The sequence below is a fragment of the Lepeophtheirus salmonis genome, chromosome 1 (genome assembly GCF_016086655.4).
Source record: "Lepeophtheirus salmonis chromosome 1, UVic_Lsal_1.4, whole genome shotgun sequence".
Lineage (NCBI taxonomy): Eukaryota > Metazoa > Arthropoda > Copepoda > Siphonostomatoida > Caligidae > Lepeophtheirus > Lepeophtheirus salmonis.
The window spans coordinates 23,880,864-23,894,647 of NC_052131.2; the positions used below are offsets into that span (position 1 = coordinate 23,880,864).

General features: G+C 27.1%; 1 protein-coding gene across 4 annotated transcripts in view; it reads left to right on the plus strand.

Moving 5' to 3' along the window:
* LOC121123592 (band 7 protein AGAP004871) overlaps positions 1 to 13,784 on the plus strand; it is a 497,290-nt gene that overhangs the window by 33,239 nt on the left and 450,267 nt on the right. For all 4 annotated transcript variants that reach the window (XM_071889552.1, XM_071889564.1, XM_071889561.1 and 1 more), the window contains exon 2: positions 10,332 to 10,839. The gene's annotated coding sequence lies outside the window, so the exon portion shown is untranslated. The remainder of the gene's footprint in view (positions 1 to 10,331; positions 10,840 to 13,784) is intronic.

Consider the following 13,784-nt stretch of genomic DNA (forward strand, 5'->3'; position numbering starts at 1 on the left):
AAAATTAGAAACTATTAAAAAAAGTGGCTGTCCGAAGCGCCATTCAAAAATATAGCATTCGTCTTCACTTCCAAGATGGTGATATTAGTAATAAGGATGATTTTGATGGTTTTGAGAAGTTGAATAAAAATTTAACTTTAATTTTGGGTCACTTTTCATATTTAAAAAAAAAAAAAAAAAAAAAAAAAAAAAAAAAAGTTAGCAATGATGTATCTAACTGACGGCTAATTGAAACAGTTTGTTGAAATGAATTCCAGAAGGCTAGCATGACGATTGTCGACAAATAGCCCTTCTGGATTGAGCCAAAACAGCTGGTGAAATCCCTTGTCGCACCAGATGATTGGTAAATAGCATAGTAAGTACCAGAATTACTTTACCAGTAGTTCTGGAAATCAAGAGGATTGTGCATATAGTCCAACTAATGATGACTATCACACCCATGGAGTGGGTGGATGGTCTATTCTGGGTTATACAGAGATATATTTTAGCAGTATTTAACATCATAGAGCAAATAAAATGTATGAATAATGATTATAGTAATGGTTTTTTAGTGGTAGATCCTATACTTTAGGTATAATATTTTTTCTAGGAAGAATTCAGTGTTACTATACACTCCTTACAAAAAAAAAGTTTGATTGATTTCTCAATATGATGTATGCAATTAATTTTCTCATTTATTTAAGTATAAATGTACACAAATACAATTATACTTAAATTGTTAAAAAAAGTATGAGATAGTGTATAAAAATTGGTTTCTGAGAGAACTTTGACTAAAACCGTTTTTTTTTTAAACACAACTTCTAAATGGAAAATCGATCTGTAACTTTTTCTATAATAACTTACAAACAAACACACAAACAATTCGAAACAGAAATATAGTCCCCGTTCAACTTTGCTGGCGGAAGTAAAAACGATTTTTTCTTCTAAATATTGTCCACCACCTTGGAAATTTTGATCATATATTTTGTTTATTTTTTCGAACCCTCTATTCTTTTGTATGTATTTATGAAGCATAAATGAATAAATGGAAAGATATTGCTCCCCTTCCATACACTTTTTTCTTATCATTGAACACTATCTTAACCTTTTAAAGAAAGAAAGAGAAAATCACGTTCCTTCAATAGCAGATGTCTTGGCATAATTTTCTCAAAAAGTAAAAAAAATCCCCTTGAATTCATTTTGCTTAAAATTAATTATTAATGCAACCATATCTACAGACCATTAAACTACACATAAAATATAAAAATTTTAACATGAAGGTTAATTGATATTCAATGCCTTTCTTCCTTTCATTTTTTCCACTTCCTCTTTATTTGAAGGTTGCCCTGATGGAAATGAATTTATATTTTGATGTATTTTATAAGTTGAAATGGATATCCTAAAAATCCCTAGAGACCAAGAAGACTTTTAGTCATTTCTCAAATAAAAATATATATATATGAAACTTATGAAAAAAAAGTTGTAAATTTTGGTATAGATAAAAGGATGCTTTCTAATGAATTTGTATATTGAATGAATATATGAAGTGTAAAATAGAGAAAGTTATTCGTTTATAGATACAAATCTTTTTTTATTTTTTTTCATGTAGAGTACTTTTTTTTTAAATAGATATATATTCATAAATCGTATATTGAAATGGTAAAGTTACAATTTTCTTATATCCATGCTATAGAACCTTCTGCTGATTTTGTGCTGAGATCTAAATTTGTTATTGTTAATATGATAAAAGTTATAGTAAATTAGTAGTTTTAAAAAATCAAATAGCTTTGGTACTGTTTGGTAATTCATTATTTTCCCAAATAAATTGAAGATTTAATTAAAAGTAGTGTTATTTATTCATTTTTTCGATGCTTCCAAGCTACATAAAGAAAGGGATTCATGACTTCTTCTATCAATATTGGTGTGACGGATTTAAAAAAGATCAAAGTATTAACCATACACATACTATGCTTAATAAGCCGAAGTAGAAGTGTTTCAAGTTCGAAAGAGAAAAATTGAGACTCCTTGTTTAAGCCTACACTAAGTATGGTCCTTTTCTAACCCACCTAAGCAAATGGAAGGACATAGTACAATGTCTGTATAGAAGAATGGCAAAGTACAGAACATTTCATCGATAGATGTCCCACCCTATCTTAAGAGACACATCACTCAATGAATGAGGAAAACAAAGACTTTCGTATTTTAAAATATATGAAAAATAGAAAACAGTATTCAACAAAATTTTAATGTAAGCTAGGTTTTAGATTCTACTGTAGTAGCAGAAATACACCATTCTGTGGTCTAGTTCGTAGCCTTCTATTTGTACAATTTTATTTTATGTATGTAAGGCAAGCAGTAATAAATATTCAACTTACTAGGCTTTATTTAGTATTGAGGACGGCGGTCTAGTGTAGTTTTATCCAGTTCAGTGCCACTTGTTGGTCCTAAAAGAAGGTAAACCAAATTCCTCTTGACGTCATTCAGGTTATTTTTCGATTTTATATATTTTTTTTATACTACCGTACCCAAACTAAAATTTGATTATATGAAAATTAACAAATTTAGTTGCCAGTGAATAAATTATGATTAAAAAAAAAGAAGATATAATTGAATTATTATTATTTTTTTAATTTATGTTAATTAAATTGTCACATATTCTATTGAGCATATTCTTTTTTTTTTTTGATTATGTCATATTGAAAAAAAAACTGTTTATTTTGAAAAAAATTTACCTTTTGTTCTAATATTTGTAGTTTTACTTAGATTTTAATAAAATTTGTCCATATGATTTTATTAACTACATATGTGTACAACTTTACCTGCAAACAAGTATTTGTTTTCCTTTTATTAGGTAATATATGAAGTCAGTCAAATCGTCTTTAACTTAACTTGTTGTATTACTTTCAAGATAAATATATAAAGTATTGAATTGACATTTAAATATTATATATCCATAACTTTAAGATTTTCATTGATAATTAATTATGTGAAAAGCCATATTTAAATAATTTGTCAAAACTAATATTTTCCATGCCAAGAAAATTAAAGCCATTAAATCAATATTTATCCTAAAAATAACTTATCTACATTAATAAACTCTTTTGACATTAAATGATCAATAAATCATTTATAATTGAGTTGCTTTCACTTTTAATAGAATGAAAATAAGATACGTTATATTTTCTAAGAAAATTATTTATGAAATAGTAAACTTTATTTAAAAATTTCGGTTTATAATCAAATAAACTAATTTCTGAATATATATCCAAAAATATATTTTAAGCTATAACAGGGGAAAAAGTTGTTTAGAAGGCTATTAAATTAGTTCCAATCATAATATGACTTGTTTTAATTTGGAGGGCATGCCAAACTGTGATTACTCCTAGATTAATTTACAAAATTTGGCACTTCTTTAAAATTTATTTAAAAAGAATATAATAAGATTTGCATACTTCTTATATCTCTAACAAATATCTACACTATTTGCTATCTCCTAGAAATTGCAATGCAGGGAAAGGGGTTTTAGCGCCCTAAGCTCAAAATATTGACCAAATATCAAAAAATTAATTTTAAAATCGTGATCTATGTTCCCAATACAATTTGCATAATATATTGAATGTTAAATATTTACAAATAAGTAAAATGGGGTATTGAAATAAAATAAAAGACCAATTGTTGCTTTGATCAATTTCAATAGTATTGTATAATATTTATTGCCAACACCAGTGACCACTTAGAATGAAAGAAAAGAAAAAGATAATAATTGCAGGCCTATTCACTCATCTAAAAAAAAGTCGCAATACTTACTATGAATAATCTTCACTAAGGTCTGTTTGAGAGTAAAAATATCCTATTTGATCTTTCAAAACTGTTCAAAGGATGCAAATTAGATTTTTGGGTCTCTAAAATATACCCTGGTTATTAAAAATGGGAGATTATACCATTAATACACGCTCCAATTATATAAATAATGAATCATTTTTTCAACACACCGTAAAAGATGACCTTAATATTAACGTAGACTTAAATGAGAAATTTGGCGAGATAGGGAATTAAAAAAACACAAAATAGAATTGAGGATCGACATTGAAGTAACTCCACTCGTGCTTATATCATTACTCTAAATAAAGTGGAAATTTGTGCTTATATCCTTCTGCTGAAAGCAGCTGTAAGATGAAACATCATGACAGCTAAGTTCAAAATATTATCAACTATGACAGCTAAGCTACTCGTCCCCGAAGAAAACATCGGATTGTTTAAGTCAGGGATTCTCAACCTTTTTTTTAGTGATGCACCAATTGTAAATATTGATATAACCCAAAACAAAAATTCTAAAAAAATAATTAAAAAATCCATATCTATTCACAGAAAATGTAATTAAATTAAAAAAAAAAAGTAATTATAAAATATTTTTTTGTAAGATAAGTACTAAAATGTCTTATTTTTTGGGGGAGGTGTAGGGCTACAGCCCCTTCAACCTACTTCCTGAGGACGCCCCTGAGTTATCTACCACTTGTAAAATATTCTTTCAAAATCTCAAGTACCCCCATTTGAGAACCACTGGTCTAGGTGACCACGTTAATTTTCAGTTTCTGTAGAGTATTTATTTAGTATGTATATTTATGTGACGTTAAAGGGATGTCAAAGAAACTCAGGGCTTCATAACATTTAGAACGTGTAAAATGTTAGTCAAGAATACCTGGGTTACGATACAGTTTCTTTTTTCAGCATATTGACAGATCCTATTATTTTCAGCTACTGCTGCCGTGGACAACAACTACTGTGTGCTAGAGCATATGTGTACACACATATTCTAATATCTTTGTAATGTATGCACATTACAAATTCTTTATGTAAAATAATAATAAAAAATCTACAACATAGGTATACATATCCAATTTTATTTTATATTTACGCCGCTTGTTTTTATTTTTTATTTTTTTTTATAATATACAAATTTCATCTTTTTTTTTTTTTTTTTTGGACCTATTTGTATAAGTGTATTATAGGAAAATATTTATTTATACATATGAATATTTACAAAAAAGAAAAAGAAAATACCCTGTCCACTTTTCCTGGATATGGTCAAACAAAATACTTACCCTCCCCCCTGTATGGTATGGACAATAAGAAACTCTCAGAAGTAGATTTGTAGCCCTTTTTTCCTCTCAAGGTCAGGGATTTCCCCCTTTTACATACTTAATTTATTGTTATTTTTTACTTTATACATATATTTGTGTACGTTGGTTTAAAATACCTAAATACAATCCTTTTTTCCAAATAATTTGGTTTATTGTCCATATATAACAATATTATTATCTATAGCAAATTATATAGTATTCATAGTCCAAATATAATGCCATTAGAAGAATTCTGGTTAAAGTTGTATACATATTATTATTTAGTAGAATTGATTCATTATTCAATGGTTTTTCTTCACGCAAGTTTCTGTCATAAACAACATTAAAATAATGATTCAAATAATATATATTAAAGGAGGAGCTCTTTTTCAAATTTGGCGCAGCTACTAAAAGGAGCTCTTCAGTGATCCATCATACAATATGTCCTGTTAAATTACGAACTTTTGTTTCAAACGTTTACCTTAAAAATGGCACAAAATAAAAATATGTAAACGCGAAAACGGTTAATTTCTAATTTTCGAGTCCTGACCCTGTTAGTACTCAGTTTCTACACAAGATCACCTCTATTTTGTTAATTTTTTGCATACACTTTTATAACACCAATCGTCGCATTTGAGAGAATATGTAAGAAAATTTATGATCATTGTAGGTGGATAAGACAGTTTCTCTTTTTTATTGGCTCAAGTAATATAATACATTGAAGTAGGAATCGACCAATATATTTGTCAGTTTGCTAAATTGGAATTTCATTGGCCCCTTGAAAATAGTCGGCAATAAGAAAAACACTTACCTAGTATATTTAAACCAATATTTTATTTTATTTTTTTATTAACAATTGCTTTATAAAAAATGTTCCATTTTTTAAAAAATTACTTTACACTTTATGAGTTATATTTATATGCATTAAATAATTTTTTTTTTCTTTCATTTATTTGCCTATATATAGCGCAATAAAACTATGGAATAATTTTCAATCCAAAGTTTTGACTTTCCTTTCAATTGCGACGTATTATTTAATATAAAAATATCTGAAAAATGAATAAAAAAATTTATAAGGAAAATGTATAATTTAATATTTTACTGAACCATATACAAAAAATCAATGAAGGATATTTTTTTTTTTTTTTGTAATACGAATCACGTTTTTTCTTATTTCGTCATTCTAACCAAAAGTGTTGTGTCCCTAATCTGTATGTGAAATAATTTTCCCCCTCGCAAATTTTGTTTTATGAGACTGCAGATGACGTCAATATGACATTATTCTTTATGTCGCATGCAACCGTTTTCCCTTTTCACAGAATTCAGTTTAAGGGTAAATTTATGGAGGTAGCATAATTAGTTATAAAGTAATATTCAATGTATACTAAGAACTTTACCCAAACTAAATTATCGCTGACATCATTACTTTGCACAAACACTGATTAAGTGATCTTTGTTTTAGTATTTGAAGTATAGATATATTTATAAATATTCTAATAAAACATTATGATAGCCTAGCTACTCTTTTCCAAAATATTTTTCTAATTGTCAGGATTATCATGTCAATTTTCGGTTTCTTTTTTATTTACATGTCGAAAGTGCTTAGAATTTACAATTTTACATATACCCACATCTCTCAGAGATCAACAGAGGGGAAACCAAGTAGTACTTTAATAATGCTTATAAAGACAAGCAGTAAGTAATTACATTTTTTGCTTAGATAATGTGTTTAGATCATTAGCTCCCTGCTTTTTTGGTTTTTTAAATTCATGTTTTTCATGCTATGTATTGTATTTTTGTAATTATCATATTACCTTGTGTATATTTTGAGTTTAAACACCATTTGTATAAAGTAATTGGACGATCATCTCATAGGTGATACAGTCATTTAAATAATTATTATTTAAATGCATTTTCTATTAAGGATATTAATAATGATTTGATAGCTATAATGAAAGGATATGTTTTGAAACCCATAATTAGTAGGTGATATCATCATTTTTTTTAAAGCTTTCAACTTTTAGTTTATTCAATTAGTATTTAAAAATTTAGTTTGATTGTCATGTGATAATATAATCGACAAAATGTCAGATTAGAATTAATTTTATAATCGATTTGAAGGCGTACTTTATTTTATGAAGTTTTTTTTTTATAAATTATTATTATTATCCTTCCACATGTACAAAATTCCTACTAAAAATTAATAAATTAAATTATAAAAGCAAATCTATAAAAAAAAGTGTTTTTTCAAGTTATTTTATAAACTAAAATATAAAATTTGTCCGGTTTAAAATTCCATTGTTTCAATATATCTTGCAATTGTTTTGTTTAGACCTACAGGAAGAGGAGTAAATAAATTCAAGGATAATACGGAGTACCATCGTAAATAATCGTGAGTGTCTTTGCAACTATTGCTTCGACTTTAAAATCATTCTCTCCTCTCAATTTTTGAGCAATAAGCCAGTCTGACGCCGTTAGAGTTATGTAAAACCTATCGGTAATTATATTCTCCATTATCAACAATAGAGGTCTCACTCGATCCCTGTTGTTTAATTTATACGAATAGAATACTAAATATAGAAGTGGATGAAAAGGCATATTGATTCGTTTTTAGTCATTACTGCAGTTTTAATGAATAATTAATTCTTGTGAGTAATTTCATACCTTGTTATTTGATTGTTTAAAAATACCTGTGTATTTTGTTTATATGATTCATTCGTATTTTAAATTACAATATTTAAATTTACAATTACGATTATCCACTTCATGTATAAGTTAATCTAGCCAAACGATTTGTCAATGGTGAAAAAATTGTAGCAAATAAGAAATACTTCTATCATAATTAAAGTTGTAAATACAAATAATTTATGTGACATTTTTTATAATTGCCAGTCTCTAATGCATTATTTTATTCTTTAAAACTCTTATCATTACTTATTAATGATGAAGGAGAGGACATCTAATTATAAAGTAACTGCGTGTATTTGTGAGGAAGAAAGACGGAAGTACATTGAGGTACTTGTTGCATTCAGCGTAGAATTGAAAATCGACATCTGAGTAGTTCCGACCTATACCATTTCTAGATATAAAGTAGGATTTGATTTCTTTTTCTTCCTGTGATAGCTGCTTTTACCTAGTCGAATAAGAAGTAATGACATCTAACCTACTTTCCTTTCAAATTTGTCAATTTGTTAGGGTTACCATGTTGGTTTTTTTATGTTCCTTTTGTTGTTGAAATAGAGTTACATTGATTATGTTAAAGTAAACGTTATAGTATTACTGTTATTCTATTTAACCTAAGAAATTACTTCGAAGTGCATTTATATAATGGATATTAAATTCGAATCTATGTAAATTGGATTCAAGAAAATAGTTTCTCCAGAGCGTGTTTTTCAATGAGCTACTACATCAATCCATGATATCATGTTTTTTTTTAAATTTCCGGCAGTGCTTAAAATTTATATTTCCAAACATCATTTGGCTCTATGTAATTTCAGTAACGATTAGTTCAAAGTCATTTTTTTTTATGAGTAATATGAAATTACATTATGATTTTAACCTATTAGTATAGACCGTTTCCACATGAAACATTAATTTCGGAAGTATTTCATCTTGAAGGCGTAAAGTATTTTATCTTTTAAGGAATAAAATATAGTTCTCCCCTCAACAGTTTCCTTATTTTTTTATCATTTTTGAAAGCCATAAAATAAAGCTATAGTCACTTTGTTTGATGACCGTATATATGTATAAAAAATTACATCTCCCAGATTAAAATTTAAAAAAAATCCTAATATTACTTGTTGTTACTGTTGTTTCTGGACATTATTATGAGTTATTTCTATGTTTGGTTGGTAAAATCTGATAATATAAGATATAACATAAATATATCCATCATTTTTTATGTTTTTTTAATTTTTTTTATTCTCTTTGGGGAATCAAAATAGTGCTTAACTGATGATGGGACTCGAAGATTTCCATTATTTTATGTACATTTGTGACAATTGGGGTTGTTTGTAGGGCATTTTGGACATCGAAATTACTAGAACGGAATGAACAAAACCAAAATTGCTCCTGATTAGCTATTACAGTATCAGGACTACCTGGTCTGCGTTTTCGCCTTTATCAAGGAGAAACTCTAAAATATAGCGTACTTTCCCTTTTTTTGGTGTCTATCTTTGATGCATGCTTAAACAATACGGAGTCAAACAATTCCAAAAATATTAAACAAGTTTTGGAAAACGTAATTTCTCTTTATAACGCCATCTAGTGTAAACTGATTTTACTAATATAATGCAAGATACACATTACAAAAGCAATCCAAGGGAAATAAAAGTCTATGTATTGTTAGTACATTTATTATTTAAACCTAAGAGTAATTCATTACAATGATTATTAATTGTTTGTTACTTATATACAGATCGAATCTTACAAAAAAAAAATTTTTTTTCAGTTGAATTTAATAACTCCATTTTTTAGTTGACTTTTTTTATAATCTTATAATTTTGATTTCATTGTTTTAGAATGATTATTATTTTGGATTTTCTATATAGAATAACCAATTTCTCTAACTTAAAGTGTACTTCTTTTTTTTTTAACGCTAATTTTATAATTTTTGAACTCTTAATAAGTAAAATTATTGCATTTAAAAAAATTGTGGTCCAGATGCACACGAGCTATTTTGAATTAGTATTATAATTTAAAAAAGATAGTTATACTTACTATTATAAAATATAAGAGGACAAAAATACTTTCATTAAATATTAACCTTGAGATTAAACTACTATTCAGAAAAGTTTTATCAATATATGAATTATTGAGGTTGTTTGGACCCCTTGTTAGTGTACCATATTTATTTCTATTGTTCTTTTAAAAAACTAAGTTATTTCAGAAAAAAATCTATTATCACATTTTTTCTGGAAAAGTATTATTTAAAAGTAAGCATATTTCATTATTGTTGAGATACTCTGAGCAGTCCCTTAAATCTCTTAAAAATGCCTTTATGCTCTAATTTCTAATGAAGCCCCTAATAAGTGCTTTCTAATTAATTTTACTCTCAAAATAACAAAATTTATACATATTTCATAAATTGTCATTGACAAGTGTAAAATCATATTTCATCTTTTATTTTTAACATGAAATAGTTATAATTATATTTTACATCTTTCACAAAAATATTCATATATTTATATACATTAAATTTATAATTTACTATAACTTTTTTATTCTTTTCAGATCTTGTGTGTGTGCTTCATTGAAATTCAAGTTACAAAAATAACTACAAGAGACTTTATTAAATTAAAATTAATTAAAAACAACGTTTAACAATAACGTTGTGAATATCCCACTCATTGCCTTTCATCAACAATTTTCCTTACAATTTTTAAACAAAAATTGTTTTAAGTTTTTTTCTATAGTGTATTTCTTTGACTTTTGTGTTTTTTTTTAAAAGTAATAGTTCACTAATTATCTATCTACATGTTCCCCTGTATATTACAAGTGTTCTTCATTTAAGAAAAATTTAAATTACTACCTTATTAATTTTAACAAAAGACTATTTTTTTCCTTCAAAAAATATTTGAATAAATCACTTATGAGGAAAACCATCATCAAATGCTTGCATCAAAATATTTATACTTTTTGAGGACATCTTATATCTAAGCACGTCAAAGTGTTCGCTGTAGCTTCTGTTGGTCTCTTTTTGATTTTGTTAGCATTTCGTATTATCATTTATAATCATACGGTAAGGGATTTATATTTTTTCTTACTTATAAATTAATTTTGTTTTTATATTTTAACTTGTATAAGCAAATTGTACAAGTTGCAACCAAAACAGTGATCTAAATGAATGATTTACAGTCTCTGAAATGAGAATAATGCAATGATTGAATATTTCACGGAATATTTATTTAAATAAAAATTACTAAAATATTAATATTATATGGCCAGTTAGTGTCGATGGTGTGTTTAACCACTACAATACTCAAACTAGTTTCAACATAAAATGTTTCCTTAAATATTTTTTTTTTGCTAACCATGGGATCAGGGATCAGCAAATTGTAGCTCCGGCATCGCATGCGGCTCTTTTTATCCTGATACTGTGGATTTTGGATGAGGTTAAGTAAATAGTAACATTTCAGGTTAGTATACAAATAATTGGTTTTTTTTTATTCAAGCGCTGATGCATGTCTCAAAACGCCCAATGGATGAGAGCTAACAGCATTTTTTTGTTAGCTACATATATAACTTGAATTATTGTCCAACTTTTTTATTCATTAAAAAGATATTTTAACATAGGGTTTGTTATAAGTTTTTTAAAGAGTAAATCGTAAAGTTAAAATAAAAGAATTATTAATGCATTATATACTGTCTTAGGTTCATTTTAGATGTCAAGAAGTATTTGCGTTTCTCAGTTTTTTCATTTCCGTTGTAAACGGGTCCAAATGGCTCAATGAGTGTAAAAAGTTGCCAGCCCAACTTTTCAAAATAATATTTTTTTTAAATTGTTTTTAAGTATGAAGTAATTTAAAAAATTAATATTTGCAAGTTTATTCATGGGATTTAACTAAAAATATGGCACGCCTGAACGTGAAAGGAGACTATTTTTTTTTGGGGGAATTCGTTTTTGTCTCTTTTTACATTTTATACTAAAGGTAGAAAATTGGAGACGTATAGATCAAATTTTGGAATACAAGAATGTCATTTCAATCGTAGGAGTTGTTATTAAATTTTATCTAATTTGGACAACATTGTTTCTAAAAAATAAATTTGCAAACAATATATTGTTATACTATTTACTACTCTAAAAAAAGTCAAGGAATATTTTTACTAATTTTGAGATATTTAAATAACTTTTTTGTTATAGAAAATATCCTTTCAATAGAAGGAGGTGTTAAAACATGTAAAAAAAAAAAATTAAAACTATCGACACTAATAGGTTATAAAGTTAAAATACGTATGGTGATACCCCTCATAAATACATAATAAAGACGTAATTTTAATAGATCAAAATGAAATGATAATATTTTTTAAAATTTGTTAACCAATGTTGTAACTAAAGAATGTATTTTAATACGAATACATTGAAACTTGTACAATTTGCTTAGACAAGTTGCAACTTGTACAGATCATATATATTTCATCATTTTTATTATATATTAATACTGTCTTTATTTTAAACGTTTCAAATAGAAGGATTTAATAAAAAACTTTTTCCATTAATTTAAAGTTCATTTTTGCTATGTGATTCAAATCATATGTACTTTTGTAAATAAAATATTTATGTAAAAATGAGATCAGAGGAGTATTTTACCTCCAAAACTTGATATTTGCTTAACTATCTCTTTCTATATATATATGTATATGTAAATATCCGTCTATGTTTACACTTATATTGTATGGAAAGTCCTTAGGCAAAAAAGTGAATTAAATGAATAGACTTAACAAAAAGATATAGATATATCATATATAAAAAAGAAAGCTTTGATTATTATATTTGAGATGAAAAAAAAAGAGATCCAATTATTAATACATTTTTTTGAGCTCTGCTTTCACCTCTTTGTGACTAGACACTTCACATATTGTACATAGAAGAAGAGAAGGAGAAACAAAACATAATCTAACTCCTTATATTTTATTATAATAGGTGGAGAAAAAAAAAAGTATAATCGTCCGATTTAAACCGAGTATGCCTTTTTACAAGAATAGACATTTATAATGACCTTCTCGTAGAACTGTTTGTCCCTATTGGCAAAAAACTAGGAAATCAAATTTTTACAGAAATCTATTATAGACATATATGTACCCCCAAATGGCGTTGGCCATAGCATGGAACAAGTTGTAGTCACTTGGTGCTAGGGTTGGCCTGTAGGGTGTATGCATAAGAACTTTCCATCTGAGCTCTCGGAGTTTCTGGCGTGTCATCAAAGATGTATGGGGGCTTCCCTTGTCTTGATGATGTCTTTTTGTCTCCCGTTCGCCAATGCCAGCTGGTTCTGTTTGATCGCCTCTTTCCAACGGTCGAGATGTTCACAGTAGAGGACAAAATTGTTTTGAGAAAAAAATTGCTCGAGCCTCTGCTGTGCAACACTAAAAACAACACAAAGAGTACTCGACCCTTATACATCGTAAATTTTATTGGTTGCTTTTGACGTGTTTTTCCCTTTCAGGTAGTAAAAATGTAAAATATGGTGAATTTATTCCTTTCAGGCCCCTATAAGTTATGCACAGTAATTCACGACTGAACCAGCCAGCCAGCCAATACTGTGCAAAAATAGTTCACACCTTTTCAACACCTTATCGTATGATCCAGTCTTACCGATAATGAGCAATATCTCTGGGTTTTTTTTATATATATAAAGAGTAGAAAATACGTAATTACTGTTTCCTCTACCTAATAAAACATATATATATCAAAAAACTTTGATTCAAAAGGATCTCTTAGCAATGTTGATTCAATGTTTGTTATACTGTGTACATAAATTGTGAACATCCAAGACAAAAGTGACTTAAATGTATTTATAATAACAACCAAAAATTATTTCGAGTACCCACTATCATTTTTTTTAATGTTTAACAAATATTAAAAGAAGTATAATTTTTTTGTATAAATACAGTTTGATTTCTTGTATAACTTTGTCATCTAATTTGTGTTTTAACTATTTTGAACTTACTTATGTATAGCCAAAT